The sequence below is a fragment of the Macaca nemestrina genome, chromosome 19 (genome assembly GCF_043159975.1).
Source record: "Macaca nemestrina isolate mMacNem1 chromosome 19, mMacNem.hap1, whole genome shotgun sequence".
NCBI lineage: Eukaryota > Metazoa > Chordata > Mammalia > Primates > Cercopithecidae > Macaca > Macaca nemestrina.
Genome location: NC_092143.1, coordinates 49,838,144 through 49,858,593, shown reverse-complemented (window position 1 = coordinate 49,858,593; position 20,450 = coordinate 49,838,144). Strand labels below are relative to the sequence as shown.

The window sequence follows — 20,450 nt, the reverse complement described above, 5'->3', positions numbered from 1 at the left end:
GAAAAGTCGATGCTGAACCATCTGTCATCTCTCAGGGACTCCAGCTCTAGGCTGGCTTGTACCAAGTGAGAGCTGCCTAGCCAGTCACTCATCAGTCCCTCCTAGGGCTGCCTCTGTGCATTCATCCTGCCTTCCCCAGGTGGGACATTCCACTGCCTTTAGGGCCTTCACTCCCCAATTATTTATTAAGGAGACAGAAAAGAATTGTTGATAAAGGCTGTGGCTGGACAGCAGGAAGTAACCATGGGCTGCTGCAGGGGGGGCCCCTGCTTAGCAAATGTTAGACCAGGTTTGTCTTGCTGCTGTTTTTATTTTGTTTGGATGCTTTTGACTGTTGTTATTTCACACATCCAAAGATGATATGTTCCCTAATTGCATTTCCTAGCACCTTTGACAATTCTGAGAATCTATTAGTTTTTTACATTCAAGCCTTGGCATTAGAGGTTCCTACAATATTTGAGTCTGGTTTGTATGCGAAGGTGGGTTGGGGTTGGGGAGTCTGTGAATAATATATGCAATTTATAACTATCTGTGAAACTGAAAATAAAATAGATTGTATGTGCATGTCTGTGTGTGTGTGTGTGTGTGTGTGTGTGTGTATGAGAGAGAGAGAGAGAGAGAGAGAGAGTGAGTATGTCGGGGAGAAAGAGAGACTCTGTTTACATCCTCTATTTGGAATTTAGAGTTTTAAGGGAAAGTTGGTCCCTTTATCTAACCTGTCAACATTATAGATGATGCTGTGTATTTATAAAGATATTTGCATATCTTTTATCAGATGGATGCTCTTAGTTGATTTAGTATTCTAGCTTCTATCTGGAAGATAAATTAATATGGAAAATGAACATGAAAAGCTCAGGGAATTTGACTCACTGCCAGTGCCAGGGGTCCTCTTGCACTGGCATGTGTGACCTTCTGGGGTTAATGCTGGATGTAGTCAAATTAGTGAAATAGGGGCCTTCTCCATTCTTTTTCTCTTTTGTACCACCCACCTTCAGGCTTATCCTGTATCCAAATCCTCAAAGGTTTGTTCTGGTCTCTACTGTCTGCCAATCATCATTTAAGATGAAACCTTCCTTCTCTTGTGTTTTAAACAGACATTCTTAAAGACCTAAAGTATACAAAATTAAAAAGAGTAGTGTCTTTAAGAATTTCCACAAAAAAAAGCAAAACTGGTTGACAAAGTGCTTTTCAAAAATTGATACATGTTAATGCTACATATTTTGGGGGTACATGTGATATTTTGATACATGCATACCATGCTTAATGATCAGATCAGGGTAATTGGGATGGCTATCATTTCAAACACATATCTTTTCTTTATGTTGAGAACATTCCAATTTTTCTCTTCTAGGTCTTTTGAGCTGTACTTTGCATTATTATTCATTATAGTCACTCTACTATACTATTGAAAACTATCTGAATTTACTTTTTTTTTTTTTTTTGAGACAGAGTCTCACTCTGCCGCCCAGGCTGGAGTGCAGTGGCATGATCTTGGCTCACTACAACCTCCGCCTCCTGGGTTCAAGTCATTCTCCTCCCTCAGCCTCCTGATTAGCTGGGATTACAGGCACCTGCCACCACGCCCAGATAATTTTTTTGTATTTTCAGTAGAGATGAGGTTTCACTATGTTGGCCTGGCTTGTCTCGAACTCCTGATCTTGTGATCCTCCTGCCTCGGCCTCCCAAAGTGCTGGGATTTACAGGTGTGAGCCACCACGCTCGGCCCTGACTGTAATTTTGTGCAGATTAACCAACCTCTCTTTATCCCCCTCATCCTTCCTAGCCTTTGGTAACCATGAATCAGCTCTCTACCTCCAGGAGTTCCACTTTCTTAGCTCCCACATATGAGTGAAACCATGCAGTTTTGGTCTTTTTGTGCTTCACTTACTTAACATAGTGACCTCTAGTTTCATCTATGTTGCTGTAAATGACAGAATTTCATTCTTTTTATGGCTGAATAGTATTCCATTGTGCATATATTCCACATTTTCTATATACTTAAGTGTATGAAAACTTAGGTTGATTCCATATCTTCGCTATCATGAATAGTGCTGCAATAAACATGGGTGTGCAGATATTTCTTTGGTATGTGGATTTTCTTTCTTTTGAATATATACCCGGCACTGGAATTTCTGGATCATATGGTAGTTCTATGTTTAGTTTTTTGAGGAAACTCCATACTGTTTTATGGTGGCTGTACTAATTTACACTTCTTCCAACAGTGTATGAGCGTTCTGTTCCCCCTTCTCAGTACCCTAACAAAGTGCTTTTGCATAAATTATCTCATTCTGATTTTTCTTTCTAAATTGCAGAAGTCCCATTCAACAGGAAGAGTAGATTTTATTGTGCATATTTTAAAGATCATAAAGCTGATATTCAGAGAAATTATTTAAAGCCACCGTGAGCTCCAGTTCTAACATATGAAGGTTTATTTTAACTCCCTCGAAGCGCTTTCTCCCCCTGTGATATTGCAGTGTCTATCTTCTACTATGATGGAGTGTCAGGCAATAGAATGGAAAAGGAATTGAGACTTTTGGCTAGAAAAGTTTAGCCATAGTCTTGAGAATGGGCTTTTGCGCTACCTGTCTTAAAGATGAACATGGTAGACTAGACCCTACTTGGAATCAGACAGAATTTGGTTCTTAATCCAGCTCTGCAACTTGCTAGTTGTGTGATCTTTGCAAGTTACTTAATGCCTCTGATTCCTAGTTTTACCTTCTATAAAATGGAAAAATTTTGAAGAATTGTGACAAATTGAGATGTGCATATAATTTTCTTGGTTTATGGTGGATAACCAAGACATGGTAATTCTGATTATTAACACCTCACACTCGCGCTCTCCATTTTGGGGACAAGGAAAGCTCAAATAAGAAGATAATTCAGGCTATACATACAAGTGTTTACACACAGTTTGGCTTGGGGTTAAAAAAAACTGATGTAATTCTGATAAGCAATAATTTTTCTGTTAACAGCTTATTGATACAGTCAAATTTGGGTTTTCCAAACAGGGGTTTATATGAAGATAAAGTCTCATTTCATTGAGTTCTCACACCTGAGTGTCTAATACACTCATCTGGAAGGTTCATCTGAGGGACTGGAAAACAAACGAAGCAAGAAGTGTGATGTCAAGAAGTGTGAAAGGTCTCATCAGAGTTTTACCCTAATTGCAAGGTGGCAAATTATTCTACCACAATTTCATGGGCACTGACAGAACACATGAGTCTCCTGAGTCAGAGACAAAGGATTTTATTGCTCACAGCAAAGCTAGCAGCATGAGCTTCATGTTCATGTCAGTTTCTCTTGGCCCTCAAGTTCAGAGGCAACATGGAATAGCCTAGGTAGATTCTGCACACATAGTGTCACAGATGAGAAACCTTGAATTTAGGAAACCCCAATAGTTTATTAATAGACTGCAAGCAAACTTGCTCTTCCTTTTTGCAGGGAGAATCATTATCTTTATTTTACCAAACTACAAACAAACTTGCCTTTGGCTCTGGAGGGAGTGATCTTCCAATGCTCCAATGCTATACAAACATATTTAGGAGGATAGTCAAGAACAAAGGGAGTTGGGCCTCTATTTCTAAGATATGCAGAAGCAAGAAAGACCCATAGAGAATTGTCTCACTGCAAATGTCATACACATTCTTTGCTGATGAAATAATATCCACTAAAAGCCTGCTGTATATTAAGCGCTGTTCGTTTTACAACGGCTCAGTGACAAAAGTCAATACATTGCTGTATTAGTCCATTGTCGTATTGCCATGAAGAAATACCCGAGACTGGGCAATTTATAAAGAAAAAGGTATTTAATGGGCTCACAGTTCCACATGGCTGGGGAGGCCTCACAATCATGGCAGAAGGCCAAGGAGAAGCACAGGCATGTCTTATATAGTGGCAGGCAAGAGCACGTGTGCAGGGGAGCTGCCTTTTATAAAACCATCGGATTTCATGAGACTTATTCACTATCAGGAGAACAGCATGGGAGAAACCCGCCCCCATGATTCAGTTACCTCCCACCGGCTTCCTCCGACATGTGGGGTTATGGGAGCTACAGTTCAAGATGAGATTTAGGTGGAGACACAGCCAAACCACATCAATTGCCTAGAATCAAAAGTTATTTAGTAACATCCTCCAGAATTTCTCTCCTTTGAGAATACTGATTAACTTTTCTAGATTGAGCTCACTTTCTTTTCCTGGGAAACTTGCCAGACTTAATGTTTTTAAGGTTTCTCCCTCCCCAACTTTTAAAAATATTTGCCATTGAGCACTTACTATGTGCTAGGCACAGCTGAAGCTTTTCATGACTTAGTGCCTGCCTATCTCTGTTTTACAGATAAAGAAAATTCTGCTCAAGTGTTAAGGCAGCTTAACCAGGGCTACCTGGGTGTAGACTGTTTTCAGCCTCAACTACAAAAAAAAAAAAAAAAGTGTGTCTTTGATGCAATTTTGCCTTCTTGAAATATATTTGCCTTCTTGAAATACTTGGAGAGGGGAGGAATGAGTACAAGTGGAATGGGGAAGTGAGAAGCAGGAACAGAAAAACTGAGAAAAAAAATTCTCTTCACGTTTTACAGTCACCATTTAAGCTGCTCTACATACAGAGTGTGCTTGGGGAAAGCTGTAAAATAATTAATAGTGCATAGGAGGAACATTTGTATTTCAATTGTCTACATTTAAGAAACACTTTGCATATCTGTTCAAGGCTTCCAATCGTGGCCTTGAATATGAATGAAGGAGGAGGAGACAAAGGAGCCCCAGAGGCTAGAGAAAGCCTCAGGCAGGGCACATCAATCGCCATAGAATCCCAGACCTGACCTTGCTGCCAAGCCTGGAAGTCCAAGTCTGGTTATCTGTGTTTTCTCACTGAGAAATGAAGTTCTGTTTGTGGCCTCTTGTGTGATTTACCCATGATTGCACAGAACGGTGCCCATAATTTTCCTTTATAATTGGCTTGTGTGGGCCACATGCAATAAAGGTTATTGGACTCTAACCAGTCACTTCATAAACTTTCAGATGTACTAACTAGGTTTATATGTGCCACAATCCTAGAAGGAGAGAAAACCAATAACTTTCAGCCAAACTTATCTAAATTCTCAGGGCCTAGAGAATTCTGCTTTGTTAGAGTAAAAATTAGCTTTCATCTTTCAAGTGCAGCTATGAACTAATAATACAGACCCTGAGGGTTTTCAGTACTTCATATTTTTCACCCCTGTAGCTAAGAAAGTAGACAGAATAGGCACTATTATCTCCAATGTTATGCACAAGGCCACTGATGGCAGTTTAAGTGACTTCCCAGAAGCCATTCAGCTAATTGCCGGTAAAACTGAAACTAGGAACAAAGTCCTTCCACTAGATGGCGGTGCTCACTAAGCTAGAGGCTTGGGTGGTCCGGCCAACTGTCTAGGCCTTCATTCTCAGCACAGAAGCCTGAAACGTTTTTTATTTTTTTTCCCCCTTAAATAACTAAAAGAAGAAAGCTACATTATATGTTCTAAGATTTTCCATAACTTCTCTCCATTCCGCTATAATTTAATGTGGTTAGTATCATAGTGCATATCTGAACAGGGTGTTTCTGGAATAAGCTGCTCTTTTTATAGAGGATGGTGTTTTGGAGTCAGTATTTATAAAGTAAATTTCTGAAGATTGGATTGTATTTTATACTTTAATTTACATGATTAAAATGGATATGGGCATCAAGAAAAGAAATCCTACGTCTCATACAAAATATGGACTTACAGAAACAAAGATGAGAACTTAAAATAATACTGTTGAAAGAAAATCATACCATTTGGATACAGTCTAGATAACAAGAATCACTCAGAATAAATTCCAAGGAAAAATATTGTCTTGAAACTTCATTCCCCCTGATTTGCAGTTGTACAAAGAACAATGTAATAATATGTAAAATTCTAGTTTCTCTGTGTTCAGTTAATATGCTCATTCTATTCTAAATATTCTTTAAAAGCAACCCTGTTAAGTTCATCATATAAAAAATATCAGCCATGTGCTGGGTTTAATATGTGTTACTTTGCTGCTACCTCTTTGTTGACAGTGTGCATAATAAGTATTTCTGTCCTGGTACTGTTGAGACTTGCTTTTCAAAATAACCTTGTGTTTTCTATTTAATAGACTTATTTTTTAGAGTAGTTTTAGGTTTACAAAAAAAAAAAAAAAAATTACACAGAAAGAGAGCTTTTTATCCTTTTCCTCCAAGTTTCTTCATTGTTACCATCTTACATTTGTGTTAAACATTTTTATTAGTCGGTTCTCACGTTGCTAATAAAGACATACCCTAGACTGGGTAATTTATAAAGAAAAAGGGGTTTAATGGACTCACAGTTCCACATGACTGGGGAGACCTCATAAACATCGCAGAAGGCAAAAGAGAAGCAAAGACACATCTTACATGGCGGCAGCAAGAGAATGTGTGCGGGGGAACTGACCTTTATAAAACCATCAGGTCTTGTGAGACTTACTCACTATCACAAGAACAGCACAGAAAAAACTGCCCCCAGGATTCAGTTACATCCCACTGGTTCCCTCCCACAACATGTGGGGATTATGGGAGCTACAATTCAAGATGAGATTTGGGTGGGGACACGGCCAAACCATATCAATATTTGTTAAAACTGATGAAGCCATATTGATGCACATTGTTGTTAGCTAAAGTTGATAGTTTAATTAGGGTTTACTCTTTGTGTTATACAGTTCTGTATTTTTGAAAATGTATAGTGTCATATATCCACCATTATAGCATCATACAGAATAGTTTCACTGTCCTAGAGGTTCCCAGTGCTCTATCAATAGAACACATTCCACCTTCTCACAGCCCCCAGCCCTTGGAAATCACTGACCTTTTCACTCGCGCTATAGTTTTACCTTTTCCTGAATGTTGTATAATTGTGATCACAGAGTAGTTATCCTTTTCAGACTGGTTTCTTTCTTTATCTTTTTTTCTTTTTTTTTTTTTTAATTTTTATTATACTTTAAGTTCCAGGGTATATGTGCACAACGTGCAGGTTTGTTACATATGTATACATGTGCCATGTTGGTGTGCTGCACCCATTAACTCGTCATTTACATTAGGTATATCTCCTAATGCTATCCCTCCCCCCTACCCCCTCCCCACAGTAGGACCCGGTGTGTGATGCTCCCCTTCCTGTGTCCAAGTGATCTCATTGTTCAATTCCCACCTAAGAGTGAGAACATGCGGTATTTGGTTTTCTGTTCTTGCGATAGTTTGCTGAGAATGATGGTTTCCAGCTGTATCCATGTCCCTACAAAGGACATGAACTCATCCTTTTTTATGACTGCATAGTATTCCATGGTGTATATGTGCCACATTTTCTTAATCCAGTCTGTCACTGATGGATATTTGGGTTGATTCCAAGTCTTTGCTATTGTGAATAGTGCCGCAATAAACATATGTGTGCATGTGTCAGACTGGTTTCTTTCATTCAGAATATGTGTAAGATTCTTTCATGTCTTTTCATGTCGGCTAGCTCTTATTTAAAAATTGCTGAAAAATGCTCCATTGCATGAATGTACCGTAGTTCATCAATTCATTTAGTGAATTGCTATAAAGGTTGCTTCTAATTTTTGGCACCTATGAAGAAAGCTGCTATAACAATTATATGGACATAAGTTTTCAGCTCACTTTGATAAATATTTAGGAGCATGATTGCTGAATAGTATGGTAAGAGAATGTTTAGTTTGATACGAAACTGCCAAACTGTCAAAGTGACTGATTTTTGCATTCCTAACAGCAATGAATGAGAGTTCCTGTTGTTCCATATCCTTACTAGCATTTGGTATTGAGAGTGTTCTGGATTTTAGTCATTCTAATAGGTACGCAGAGGTATCTCATAGTTTTAATTTGTAATTCCCTAATGACATAAGATGTTGACTATCTTTGCAAATGCTCATGTGCTATCTGCATGTCTTCTTTGGTGAGGTGTCTGTACAGATCTTCTGCCTTTTTTTTTTTGAAATGGAGTCTTTGGTGAGGTGTCTGTACAGATCTTCTGCCTTTTTTTTTTTGAAACGGAGTCTAGCTCTGTCTCCCAGGTTGGAGTGCAGTGGCCTGATCTCGGCTCACTGCAAGCTCCACCTCCCAGGTTCAGGCCATTCTCCTGCCTCAGTCTCCTGAGTAGCTGGGACTACAGGCACCTGCCACCACGCCCGGCTCATTTTTTTGTATTTTTAGTAGAGACGGGGTTTCACCCTGTTAGCCAGGATGATCTCGATATCCTAGCCTCGTGATCTGCCCACCTTGACCTCCCAAAGCGCTGGGATTACAGGCTTGAGCCACTGCACCTGGCTCTGCCCATTTTTAAACTGGGTTATTTGTTTTCTTATCGTTGAGTTTTAAGAGTTCTTTGTATATTTGGGGTACATGTCCTTTAATAGATACATCTTTGCAAATATTTTCTCCCAGTCTATGTCCTGTGTTTTAATTATCTTTAAAGGACTTGTTTCTTAAGACCTATTTGAAAGCTAATGGGAACATTTGACTCATTTGACATAGGAAGAGATCTTTTCCTATGACCTCTTCATTTGTAAGAAACCTCTGGATTTCAAGTCAGGCTCTGCTTCAAGATAAAGGAAGACAGTTTCCTTTCTCAGCATCAATTTTCTTATATATAAATACAATAACTTGAGTTGGGTTATTTCTAAGATTGCCTGCAGCTTGAATATTGTATGATTCTATTTGATGACTACAGATTATGAGCAGACAAGGATTTTTTTACAGCTGATATTCTCTACAAGAACGTTATTATTGGGGATCTTTCTAATTCTCCACATATATTGATGTCAGAAATGGAGATTTCATTCTTCCTTGGACTGGATGCTATTTAATCCTATGTTAAAATGTTTATAATTTTGTGCAAAGGACTTATGCTGTCCTACAAAGCAAAATTTACACACACCCCAACAATGAAATAGAACCTGACTTAGTAAGGCTGGAGAAAGCAGAGTTAAGGGCAATTAGAAACTCTGGAGTATTCAAGAAGTCTGTTCTAGGAAGTGTGGTGGAAGTCAGCCTTGAAGATGATACTTAACATTTAGTTTTGGAAGGAACAAAAATGAGGCATTTTTTCTGCCCTTCACATCAAGATATTTGGGGTTAGGCTAACACTTACAAGTACACATGGAATAAACAGAGACTTCGGACTTGGAAATCTGAAAATGAGAGACCAAGTCATGGAGAGAAGAACGATCCATTAGTGTATTCAGAGTATTATTATTATTATTATTTTTGAGATGTCTCGCACTGTCGTCTGGGCTGGAGTGCAGTGGCACGATCTTGGCTCACTGCAACCTCTGCCTCCTGCGATTGAGAACCTCAAGAGATTCTCCTGTCCCAGCCTCCCGAGGAGCTGGGATTACAGGCGCCTGCCACCACACCCAGCTAATTTTTTGTATTTTTAGTAGAGACAGGGTTTCACCATATTGGCCAGGCTGGTCTCAAACTCCTGACCTCGTGATTCGCCCACCTCGGCCTCCCAAAGTGCTGGGATTACAGGCATGAGCCACCATGCCCAGCCTTAAAGTGCTTTTTCTTATTTTTAGTTGGCTTTGAGTATCCTCTAGGGTTTGGAGTTAGCTTGACTTTGGAGTTTACTTCCCATTTTTCCCTTTGCCTGAAAGTATCCCATCCCTAATCCTGTATCATCACCTGATCCCAGTGCCATCTCCTCCACCAAACCTTCCTAATGCCATCTCTGTAAAAATAGTTATTATTTCCCTGAGATCCTAATCTATTTTGTCTGTCCTTGCCTGTTTCTTTGAAATTCCCACACATTCCTCCCTGTACGAGGCTCTTGTCCACAATCAAGCTCATCCTTTTCTTAGGGCTTTTTCAGTAGCTCTTACAGACTTACAGAACTCTGCCTACAAAGTTCCTCAGGCCTGGCAATTTTTTGTCATTAAAATCTCAACCGGCTGGGCATGGTGTCTCATGCCTGTAATCCCAGCACTTTGGGAGGCTGAGATGGGTGAATTACCTGAGGTCAGGGGTTTGAAACCAGCCTGGCTAACAAGGTGAAACCCTGTCTCTACTAAAAATACAAAAAAACTGGGTGTGGAGGCACGTTGTTGTAATCCCAGCTACTCAGGAGGCTGAGGCAGGAGAATCACTTGAACCCAGGAGGCAGAGGTTGCAGTGAGCCAAAATCATGCCATTGCATTCCAGCCTGGGTGACAAGAGCAAAACTATGTCTGAAAAAAACAAAAAACAAAACTCCTCAACCAAAATCTGTTCCTTCAATGAAGCTTTCTCTGACTCTGAAAACTAATGTAGACTCTGTTACTCATTTTTGCTCCCACCATCCCACCCCATCTCCTTTTCCGACTTCTGTTAGAGTGACTGAGACTCTACAATTCCCTTTTTACTTCTACTGGTTTGAAAGTGATCCACATGATTTTCATTCTTCTGGTGGTTGCTGTTACATTTTAAATATGTATACTTAGTCTAAGAAAGGTTAAAATTTATTAATGTCTTTCTCCTCTGAAACACCCTCCGAAGTTTATTTATCATCATCTTTTTATTCTAAATCTTCAATACATATTTACACTTCTCAATGTATTTACTATCTTTGCTTATTGCTTCCTGCAATCTTCCTCTTGGGCTTAATTTCCTTCTTGTGGAAGCATATCTCTTATATAGTTATTTTATTAAGGATTTGTAAGTTGTTAACATTTCCAGTTTTTATATTTCTAAAAACGTTTTTATTTTGCGCTTTGGTTTTGAATTCAGTTTGAAATTAGTTGCCTGTTGAAATCTCTTCCAACAGTTATTTCCATGCTACTTTGAATGTGTTAGTCCTTTGTCTTCTGACATATATTATTGCTTGTAAAAATATATATCGTTGATCTAATTATCATTACTTTAGGAAATTTCTTTCTGGTAGCAGTTGGAATTTCTCTCTTTTCTATTACATTCTGAAGCTTCACTGGGAAATAGCTATGATGGATTCATTTTTATTTGTCTTTCTTCAGATTCATTGTGCTTAAATATCAGAATTTATGTTTTTTACTGATTTTGGCATCAATCTTTATTATTTCTCTTCTGCTTACATTGTGGTTCATTTATATTCTTATTCTAGTGTCTTAAAATGGAAGTTATAATCATTAATTTGAGAGCTTTTGGTGCTATAAATTTTTTTCTAAGTACTATTCTAGTTACATCCCACAACATTTGATATGTTGCTTTCTCATTTTTATTTAATTCAAAATACTTTCTAATTTCCCTTGATTTCTCCTTTAATCCATGGGTTATTAAGAAGTGTTTTACTTAGTTTGAAAATATTTGTTGGGGGCGGGGGTCTGGACATCTTTTTCTTATTCGTTTCTAATTTATTTCCATTACAGTTAGGGCAAATATTTTTATTTTTGTTACTGGTTTTTGAGAAATGTGATTGTTATGTGCCTTGAGTTAATTTGCCTCATGTTCTTGTGCTTTGGATTTGTTGAGCTGCTTCGATCTGTGAGTGTATAGTTTTTCATCAAGTTTGAAAAAGTTTCAGTCGTTATTCCTTCAACTCTTTTTGTGCCCCTCTCCCCAAAGACTCCAGTAATAGATGCATTAGGTCCCTTGGAATTGTTCTAGAGGTTACTGACGCTCTTATTATCATTTAAACATCTTTTAAATCTGTTTTTCCTTTCGGATAGTTTCTATCTGTATGTCTTCAAGTTCACTAATCTTTTCAACTGCTATGTCTATTCTGCCATTAGATACATTCTATGTATTTTTTCTTCTCAGTCATTGTAATTTTCAACTTTAGAAGTTTTGGAGGTCTTTTTTTCATATCATCCCTATGTGTAACTAAGTTTTCATGGATATCTGGAATATGGGTTTCTATTTAATGTTAGTGCTTAAGTCTTCTATTTTATTACTTGTTTTCTATTTGTTCATTCTGTTTTTTGTTCCTCACAGTATCTTTTTCTTGATTTCTTTTGAGTTACTTGAACTTCATTTTAGAATTCTGTTTTCATTTATATCTAATGTTTTACATATATTGTTAGATTTATTAATTTTTTTAGAGACAAGTTCTTGCTCTGTTAACCAGACCAGAGTGCAGTTGCATGATCATAGCTCACTGCAAGCTCGAACTCTTGGGCTCAAGCAATCCTCCTGCCTCAGTCTCCTGAGTAGGTGGGAGTACAGGCACACATCACCATGCCTGACTAGTTTTTTAACTCTTTTTTTCTTTTGTAGAGACAGGGCCTCATTATGTTGCCCAGGCTGGTCTCTAACTCTTGGTCTCAAGCGATCCTCCTGCTTTGGCTTCTCAAACTGCTGGGATTATAGGCATGAGCCACTGTGCCCACACTGTTTTTTTTAAATATACTATTGTGTAGGATTTTTTTTAGTGGTTGCTCTAGGTATTAAAATATACATATGAAACATATTTCAGTCTACCTGTATCCTGTGTGCATTTTACTACTTTGAGTGATATGTAAAAACCTTTATTTTAAAACATAAATGTTTTTATTATCTTTTGTATGCACATTGAGCACAACATTAGATGATGTTATAATTTTTGCTTCATTCATCAAATGTAATCTAAAAAACCTCACTAGGAAAAGGATAGTCTCTTTACCCATATTTTTACCATTCCATTGTTCTTTTATCCTTAAGTTTGAGACTCTATTACCATTTTCTATCTGTCTAAAGACCATTCTTTAATAACCATTTATGGGTAGGTTGTACGCAAAAAATTCTGTTAGTTTTTTTTTTTTTCTCTTCTGCATATGACTTTATTTCCCCCTTCATTGCTGAGGGCTATTTTCAGTAGCTATAGCTCAGTGTTCACAGTTCTTTTCTTTCAGCACTTAAAAAATGTTGTGGCACGTTTTTGTGCCACTTCCTTCTGGATTCCATGGTTTCAAGATGAGAAATCTGCTGTCATTCGAATAGTTTTTTGTCCTCTGTAGGTTAGACTATCTTCTTTTAAAAAAAAAAAAAAAAAGTCTTTAGTTTTCGGAAGTATGCCTTTGTGTATATTTCTTTAGCATTATTTTGGTTGGGGTTCTCTCATCTTCTGAAATTAGGTTTATCCTTTCACCATATTTGGGGGTTTTTCAGCCATTATTTCTTTGAATATTTTTTCAGCTCTCTATGTTTCCTCTTCTTTTGTAACTCAAATGTTATGTTAGATGTTTTGTTACTTTCCTACTGGCCTCTCAGGCTGCCTTCATTTTTTGTTTTGTTTTGTTTTTCAGTCTCTTTTCTCTCTGTTCTTTATGTTGGGTAATTTTTATTGATTCTGTCTTTGAGTTCACTGATTTTTTCCTCTGTTGCCTCCAATCTACTTTTTAGCCTGTCCAGTGAGTTTTAAATTTTGGTTGTTATATTTTTCATTTCTATATTTTTTATTTGCTTCTTAAAATATCTACTCTTTCTTTTTTAAGAATTTTACTTTCCATTTGTATCAAGAGTGTTCATAATTGCTATTAATAATTGAAGAATTTTTGTGATGGATGCTTTAAACCCTTGTCAGATAATTCCCATATGAGAGTCATCTCAGTATTGGCATCTATTGACTATCTTTTCTAATGAAATTTGATAGTCCTAGTTCTTGGCATGAATGACTTTCAATTCTGTCCTGGGCATTTTTGGTATATTGTTATGAGACTCTGGATTTCTTTACTCTTTTTTTTTTTTTTCTTTTTTGTCAGGAAGTCACCCTATTTAGATATAGTACATAGGTTCGGTTGGGAAGAGAATGTTTAGTTCTCTCCTAGGCCATGCTGACATTACTCTAGCAAAAGGGAAATGCTTACTCACTTGCCTCATTGCAAATAAGTGGGTGGAAGTTAAGTTTCTCATTAGGCCCTACTGATAACTCCCTAGAGAAGGCAAATTAACAACTTGTACCTCCTTGTTACTGCTTCATGAAAATATAAGCCCAGTTCCCTACTCATCCGTGCCAACACTACCCTGGTGGGAGAACTGCAGTGGCACCACCTTATTCCACTGGGTGGGATTTGGATGATCAACTACCTGCTAGGTAGGCCCTACTGAAGCCACAGTGGGGAGGAAATAAGAGTGTTTTTTCCACTGGTGTTTGACTGAAGTAGGGTGAGTATTATAAAAAAGTTTTTTTCTGTTTTCTTAGGCTAACTTTTTTCTAGGCTTCTCTAGCACCCTCTCTGAACTATATGGAGGACAAAAAAGAAAATCCAGGGAACTCACTACCATGTTCTTTCTCAATTTCCTATATCCTTTCTACCTTTCAGAATCTTCATATCATTGCTTTTTGTACTGTATCAGGGTTTTATATTTGCTGTAATGACTATACTAATGTTTTTGTTTACTAAGTGTATTAACTGTGTTGATGAGTTATTTTGAATTGTTTTTTTTCTCCTCATTAGGGGTTATATTTTCTGGATTCTATGATTGGATGCCAGACATTGTGGATTTTATTTTTTGAGTGCTGAGGATTTTTGTATTCTTTTTTTTCTTTTTAGAAAGACAATAACTACCTTTTAAAAAGTTATTATTTTTACTTCTTGGGTACATGTGCAGGATGTTTAGGTTTGTTATGTAGATAAATGTGTGCCATGGTGGTTTGCTGCACAGATCATCCCATCACCTAGGTATTAAGCCCAGCATGCATTAGCTATTTTTCCTAATGCTCTCCCTCCCCCTACTCCACCCCTCAACAGGCCCCAGTGTGTGTTCTTCCCCTCCCTGTGTCCATGTGTTCTCATTATTCAGCTCCTACATGGTGTTTGGTTTTCTATTCCTGTATTAGTTTGCTGAGGATAATGTCTTCCAGCTTCATCCCTGTGCCTGCAAAGGACTTGATATCATTCCTTTAATGGCTGCATAATATTCCATGGTGTATATGTACCACATTTTCTTTATCCAGTCTAACATTGATGGGCATTTGGGTTGACGCCATGTCTCTGCTGTTGTGAATAGTGCTGCAATAAACATATGTGTGCATGTATTTTGCAATAGAAGGAATTTTATTCTTTTGGGTATATACCCAGTAATGGGATTGCTGGGTCGAATGGTTTTCTTCATTCTAGTAATTCATCACATAAAAAGATCTAAAGATAAAACTACATGATTGTCTCAATAGATGCAGAAAAGGCCTTTGATAAAATTCAACATCTTTTTATGTTAAAACTCTCAATAAACTAGGTGTTGAAGGAACATGCTTCAAAATAATAAAAGATATTTCTGACACACTCACAGCTGATATCATACTGAATGGGCAAAAGCTGGAAGCATTCCCTTTGAAAACTGTAACAAGACAAGGATGCCCTCTCTCACCACTCCTATTCAACATAGTATTGGAAGTTCTGGCCAGGGAAATCAGGCAAGAGAAAGAAATAAAGGGTCTCCAAATAGGAAGGGGAAAAGTAAAATGGTCTTTGTTTGCAGACGATATGATCCTATATCTATAAAACCCCATCATCTCAGACCAAAAGCTTCTTAAACTGATAGGCAACTTTGGAAAAGTTTTGGGATACAAAATCAATGTGCAGAAGTCACAAGCATTCCTATACACCAACTACAGGCAAGCAAAGAACCAAATCATGAATGAACTCCCACTCACAACGACTACAATGAGAATAAATTACCTAGGAATACAGCTAACAAGGGAAGCGAACGACCTCTTCAAGGAGAACTACAAACGACTGCTCAAGGAAACCAGAGAGGACACAAACAAATGGAAAAATATTCCATGCTCATGAATAGGAAGAATTAATTATCATGAAAATGGCCACACTGCACAAAGCAATTTATAGATTCAATGCTGTTCCCATTAAACTACCATTTACATTCTTCACAGAATTAGAAAAAACTATTTTAAAATTCATATGGAACCAAAAAAGAGCCCATATAGCCAAGACAATCCTAAGCAAAAAGAACAAAGCTGGTGGCATCACACTACCCAACTTCAAACTATACTACAAGGCAACAGTAACCCAAACAGCATGGCACTGATACAAAAACACATAGACCAATGGAACAGAATAGAGAACTCAAAAATAAGATCACACATCTACAACCATCTGATCATTGATGAACCTGACAAAACAAGCAATGGAGAAAGGATTCCCTATTTAATAAATGGTGCTGGGAGAACTGGCTATCCATTTGCAGAAAATTGAAACTGGACCCCTTCCTCACGCCTTATACAAAAATTAACTCAAGATGGATAACACTTAAATGTAAAACCCCAAACTATAAAAACCCTAGAAGAAAATCTAGGCAATACCATTCAGGACACAGGCACAGGCAAATTTTCATGATGAAATTGCCAAAATCAATTGTAACAAAAGCAAAAATTAACAAATAGGATTTAATTAAACTAAAGAGCTTCCGCACAGCAAAAGAAACTATTATCAGAGTGAACAGGCAACCTACAGAGTGGGAGAAAAATTTTGCAATTTATCCATCTGACAAAGGTCTAATATCCAGAATCTACAAGGAACTCAAATTTACAAGATAAAAGCAAACAAACCCATTAAAAAGTGGGCAAAGGACATTAACAAACACTTCTCAAAAGAAGACATTCATGCAGCCAACAAACATGAGAAAAATCTCAACATCACTGATCATTAGAGAAATGCAAATCAAAACCACAATGAGATACCATCTTACGCCAGTCAGAATGACCATTATTAAAAAGTCAAGAAACAACAGATGCTGGCAAAGTTGCAGAGAAACAGGAATGCTTTTACACTGTTGGTGGGAATGTACATTAGGGCAACCACTGTGGAAGATGGTGTGGCAATTCCTCAAAGATCTAGAACCAGAAATACCATTTGACTGAAAGATCTAGAATCAGGATTTTTGTATCCTTATACCTATTTTTGAACTCTGTTTTAGTTAGAAGTTACCTGGAAACTGATCCTTTTGGTAAAGGTTTTTAAGATTTGTTAGATGGGGCCAGAACTGCTTCTTGTACAGAGCTAACTATTCCCCATGAATGGAGAAGACTCTTATGAGTAGTCTCCACATCATCTTGTGAATTATAAGGTTTTCCAGTCTGGCAGATGAGAACAGGTACTATTCCCAGCCCTATAAGACTCCTGGGCACTATTTCCTCTAATCTCAGATTGCTCTCTCTCTAGCCTCAGCTAATTTCCTCACATTCATTCTCACATGATTAATACTCAAAGGAATCTCTCTACAGGTATTCATAATTTTCTTTCTGTGCAGCTTTGTCGTCTTTGTTACTCTGTCTTGTGGACTCTAGCTGCCTTAGTTTTTCCCAGATCCTCAGCTTCATCTCTTCAATGCAAGGAGTCCACCGGGTTCCACCCAGGCTCCACTTCCCTGTGCTGCTACCTGAACAGTCTCATGTAGCAAGCTGAGACAGTCCCATTTTTAAACTCTCAGATACCACTCTCCTTTGGTGTTGGATGCCCAAACTCTTGAAAACTGCTATTTTATATATTTCATACTTATTGCGCTTCTAAAAATTGTTCCATGGGGAGAATAAATCTGGTTCCTGTTACTCCATCTTGGCCAGAGCAGAAATCCCATGGATATTCTTAAAAGGGGGAAAAAAAGAATAAGAAAATTCAACTTTGGGTAGAGGTGTGAGGAAATGAGAAAAGCCTATGTTCAGGTGAAGTTGGAGAAGTTCATGATAATCTGCAAAAATACTTATCACAAAACAATCACACTGTATTTTTCTTCCATACTTGGCTTCACCCCAAAATTATTATTTAATGCCAACAGTGAGAGGGCCCTAAAATAAGCAGCTAAGACAACTGTACAATGTCTGTTTTTAGCTTTCTTCATGGGGCAATGGGAAGAAACTAACTCTTTTCACTAATTTCCACCAAATCTTACCTTTGTTCGAGGACAAAGTCAATTCCTTCTGGATTCTTTCTGAAGCTAAACTTCCTTCCACTTTCATACAAAGTTCCATTCAGCCAAATCTCAGAATGATTAATTTTACTTTCACAGACCTAGACAATGTTATAATTGGAAGGAATTTTAAAGATCAGAAATCTCTCATTTTACATATGGAAACAGGAAACTGAGGCATGGAGAGAATTGATCCATGTAGGCCTTCGTGTTAGATACAATACAATGAAATCACCAGAGAAGATACTGTTTTTCATGTGTCGTAGATCTGGATACAGGCTGTAGACATCAGACTTGCAGACATCAAATAATTTACTCCATGTTACATGAAGAAATAGAGCTGGGGTCATTTGGTTGTAAAATGTGTGCATGTGGAATTGCATACATCTAGTCCTTTCTCAAAAAAGGAGCTCCTATTTTCTGGTCCTAGAGCTAGAACTGCCTTTGGCAGTAGCCCTGGAAAAATGTATAGAAAGTCAAAAAACTCTTGATTCAGAGGATTCTGAGAAAAGTTAATGTCATAATATTATGATGTAGAAGCCAGAGTGTGGGCATCTCCATCCTAGCTCTGAAACAGAAATTATGAACAAGGTTAATATGAGAAAGAGGAAAACCCCTTCTCCCAGTGCAACGTTTCAAAATTCCCTTCCCGTTTCAACCACTCAGTGTGCTATATTATGAGAACTTAACTCAGGGGTAGTTGCACCGGGGAGTTCTTCATAAACAGTGGGAGAGTGGGGCTTTTCTAGACTTTTTGGCACAATTATAGGCACTTCAGGCTTCACTCTCATGTCCAACATCTATAGTCTTGGCAGATATCAAAATGCATCACAGATTTATAATATATCAACTGTGTTGGAGGGGGGCATAAATGAAAGCAAAACATTCCAAAAGAAGGGAAAATTGCAGGTTATAAGTAGGTGTCTCTGTTTAATAGATTAAAAAAAAAACACTGGCAGAATGTGACAGAAACTACTAATTAAACTGACTTTGATTCCAGATCCCTGATGTTTGAGCAGGGACCTCAGAACTCTCCTAAATCCCACTGCAGCCACTTCATTTAACATTTTACACTGTTCAGGTAATCCCATTAGAGCAAATGGTTTGGAAAAAAACAAAAACAACAACAACAAGAAACCCAGAGAACAGCAAAGATAATTTTTGAATAATGAAACGATCTCTAAGTGTCAATTCCATTGGTTCATGGATTCATAGGTTCAATATTAATTAATTATTTAAGTTATTTGAGATATTATCAAAAAACTAAATTGTTGAGATAGCTTCTTAGAGTTCTTACGACTAGACTTATATTGGCCAGGAGATTTAATCATTGACTCCCTGTACGCCTGATTCCGTGTTATTCACATACTAGGAGTTTGGGCCATTTTGTGGTTGATACAAATGTCATGCGATAAAGGGTTCTTACTGTCACATAAGAAGACTGTTCCAAACAACTGATGTCATCTTTTTGGGTTGGTGGTATTTGAGCTGTGATGCCTATGCAGAGTGCAAAGTGAGACGCAGAGCTTTCACAAGTCTGACATATGTTTGCTCTGACAACTCTGACATAAACCAGCAATACGTCCTTGGAGTGCCTGAGGTTTATGTACCCGTTAAGAGAGGAATACTAGCTTATTTCTTTTTAAAAAAAATATTTATTTATTTCACCATAGTAATATATGCAACTATTTTAAGAAGTAAAATAGTTTCAAAATCTGCCCCCAATTTCTCTCACCAGAAGCAAACATGACTCTTAGACTCTCTTTTCGTGCTTTAATATTTTCTTTCTAAATAATAAGTGTGGAAAACTATATTTTTCAATAAGATCTCCATCTCATGTGCTCTTTTGCAATGTAACACTGATGCTCCTCCCACTGAGGTGTGGTGTCTGTGTTTCTTCTCCCTGAATCAAGGTGGGCCTGTGATTATGGTGAAGTGACACTTGGTGACTTCAGTAACTAGGAACCATAAAAAATGGTTCAGCTTCCACATGAGCCTCCTGGGGCAATTGCCTTCAGAGTCCTGAGCTATCATGTAAGAGGTCTGAAGCTGCTATACTATACACTAATTCACGCAGTGTAGAGAAGTCACTTGTAGGTGCTTCAGCCAACCATCCCAGTTGAGGTCCTGGCTAATTGGCAGAACCACTTCCATACAGGTGAGATAATAATAAAATGATGACTTTTGTACTAAACTGCTGAATTTTGGAGTAATTTTTATATTAATAAATAACTGAACACATTCATGTACATGGCAATCTATTTCATTAATTTAGATATACTCTATTACGTATTTTTTAATAGTACTTGATCATAAAACTCTCTTATACCATTAACTCTTTTGCTTCCTCTCCCTATACTTCTGATATAGTATTATATTATACATTTTTGTTAATCATTGCATTTGCATCCTTATGTCTATAGTGCACTTTGGTTGTTCCTTTTCATATTCTTGTATACCTTAAGTGATTAATTAGTAACTTCCTTGATTTTTAATCTGGTTAGTTTTCTTTGTATTAAATTTTTTTTTCTCTCATTTCAATAGTCTTCAGTACAACTTTTCATTAAGTTAACTATAGAAGGTAATCTAACAATTTTTTTTTTTT

At 37.5% G+C, this 20,450-nt stretch overlaps 1 protein-coding gene and 1 long non-coding RNA gene across 10 annotated transcripts in view; one reads left to right on the top strand and one right to left on the bottom strand.

Moving 5' to 3' along the window:
* Window positions 1-20,450, top strand: part of LOC105499299 (phosphatidylinositol 3-kinase catalytic subunit type 3) — a 563,324-nt gene that overhangs the window by 159,121 nt on the left and 383,753 nt on the right. The gene's annotated exons all lie outside the window — the stretch shown is intronic.
* The window catches only part of LOC139360030 (uncharacterized), a 33,946-nt gene continuing 31,818 nt past the window's right edge, over window positions 18,323-20,450 (bottom strand). Inside the window, exon 3 of the long non-coding RNA XR_011616927.1 lies at window positions 18,323-18,413. This is a non-coding gene — a long non-coding RNA (uncharacterized lncRNA). The remainder of the gene's footprint in view (window positions 18,414-20,450) is intronic.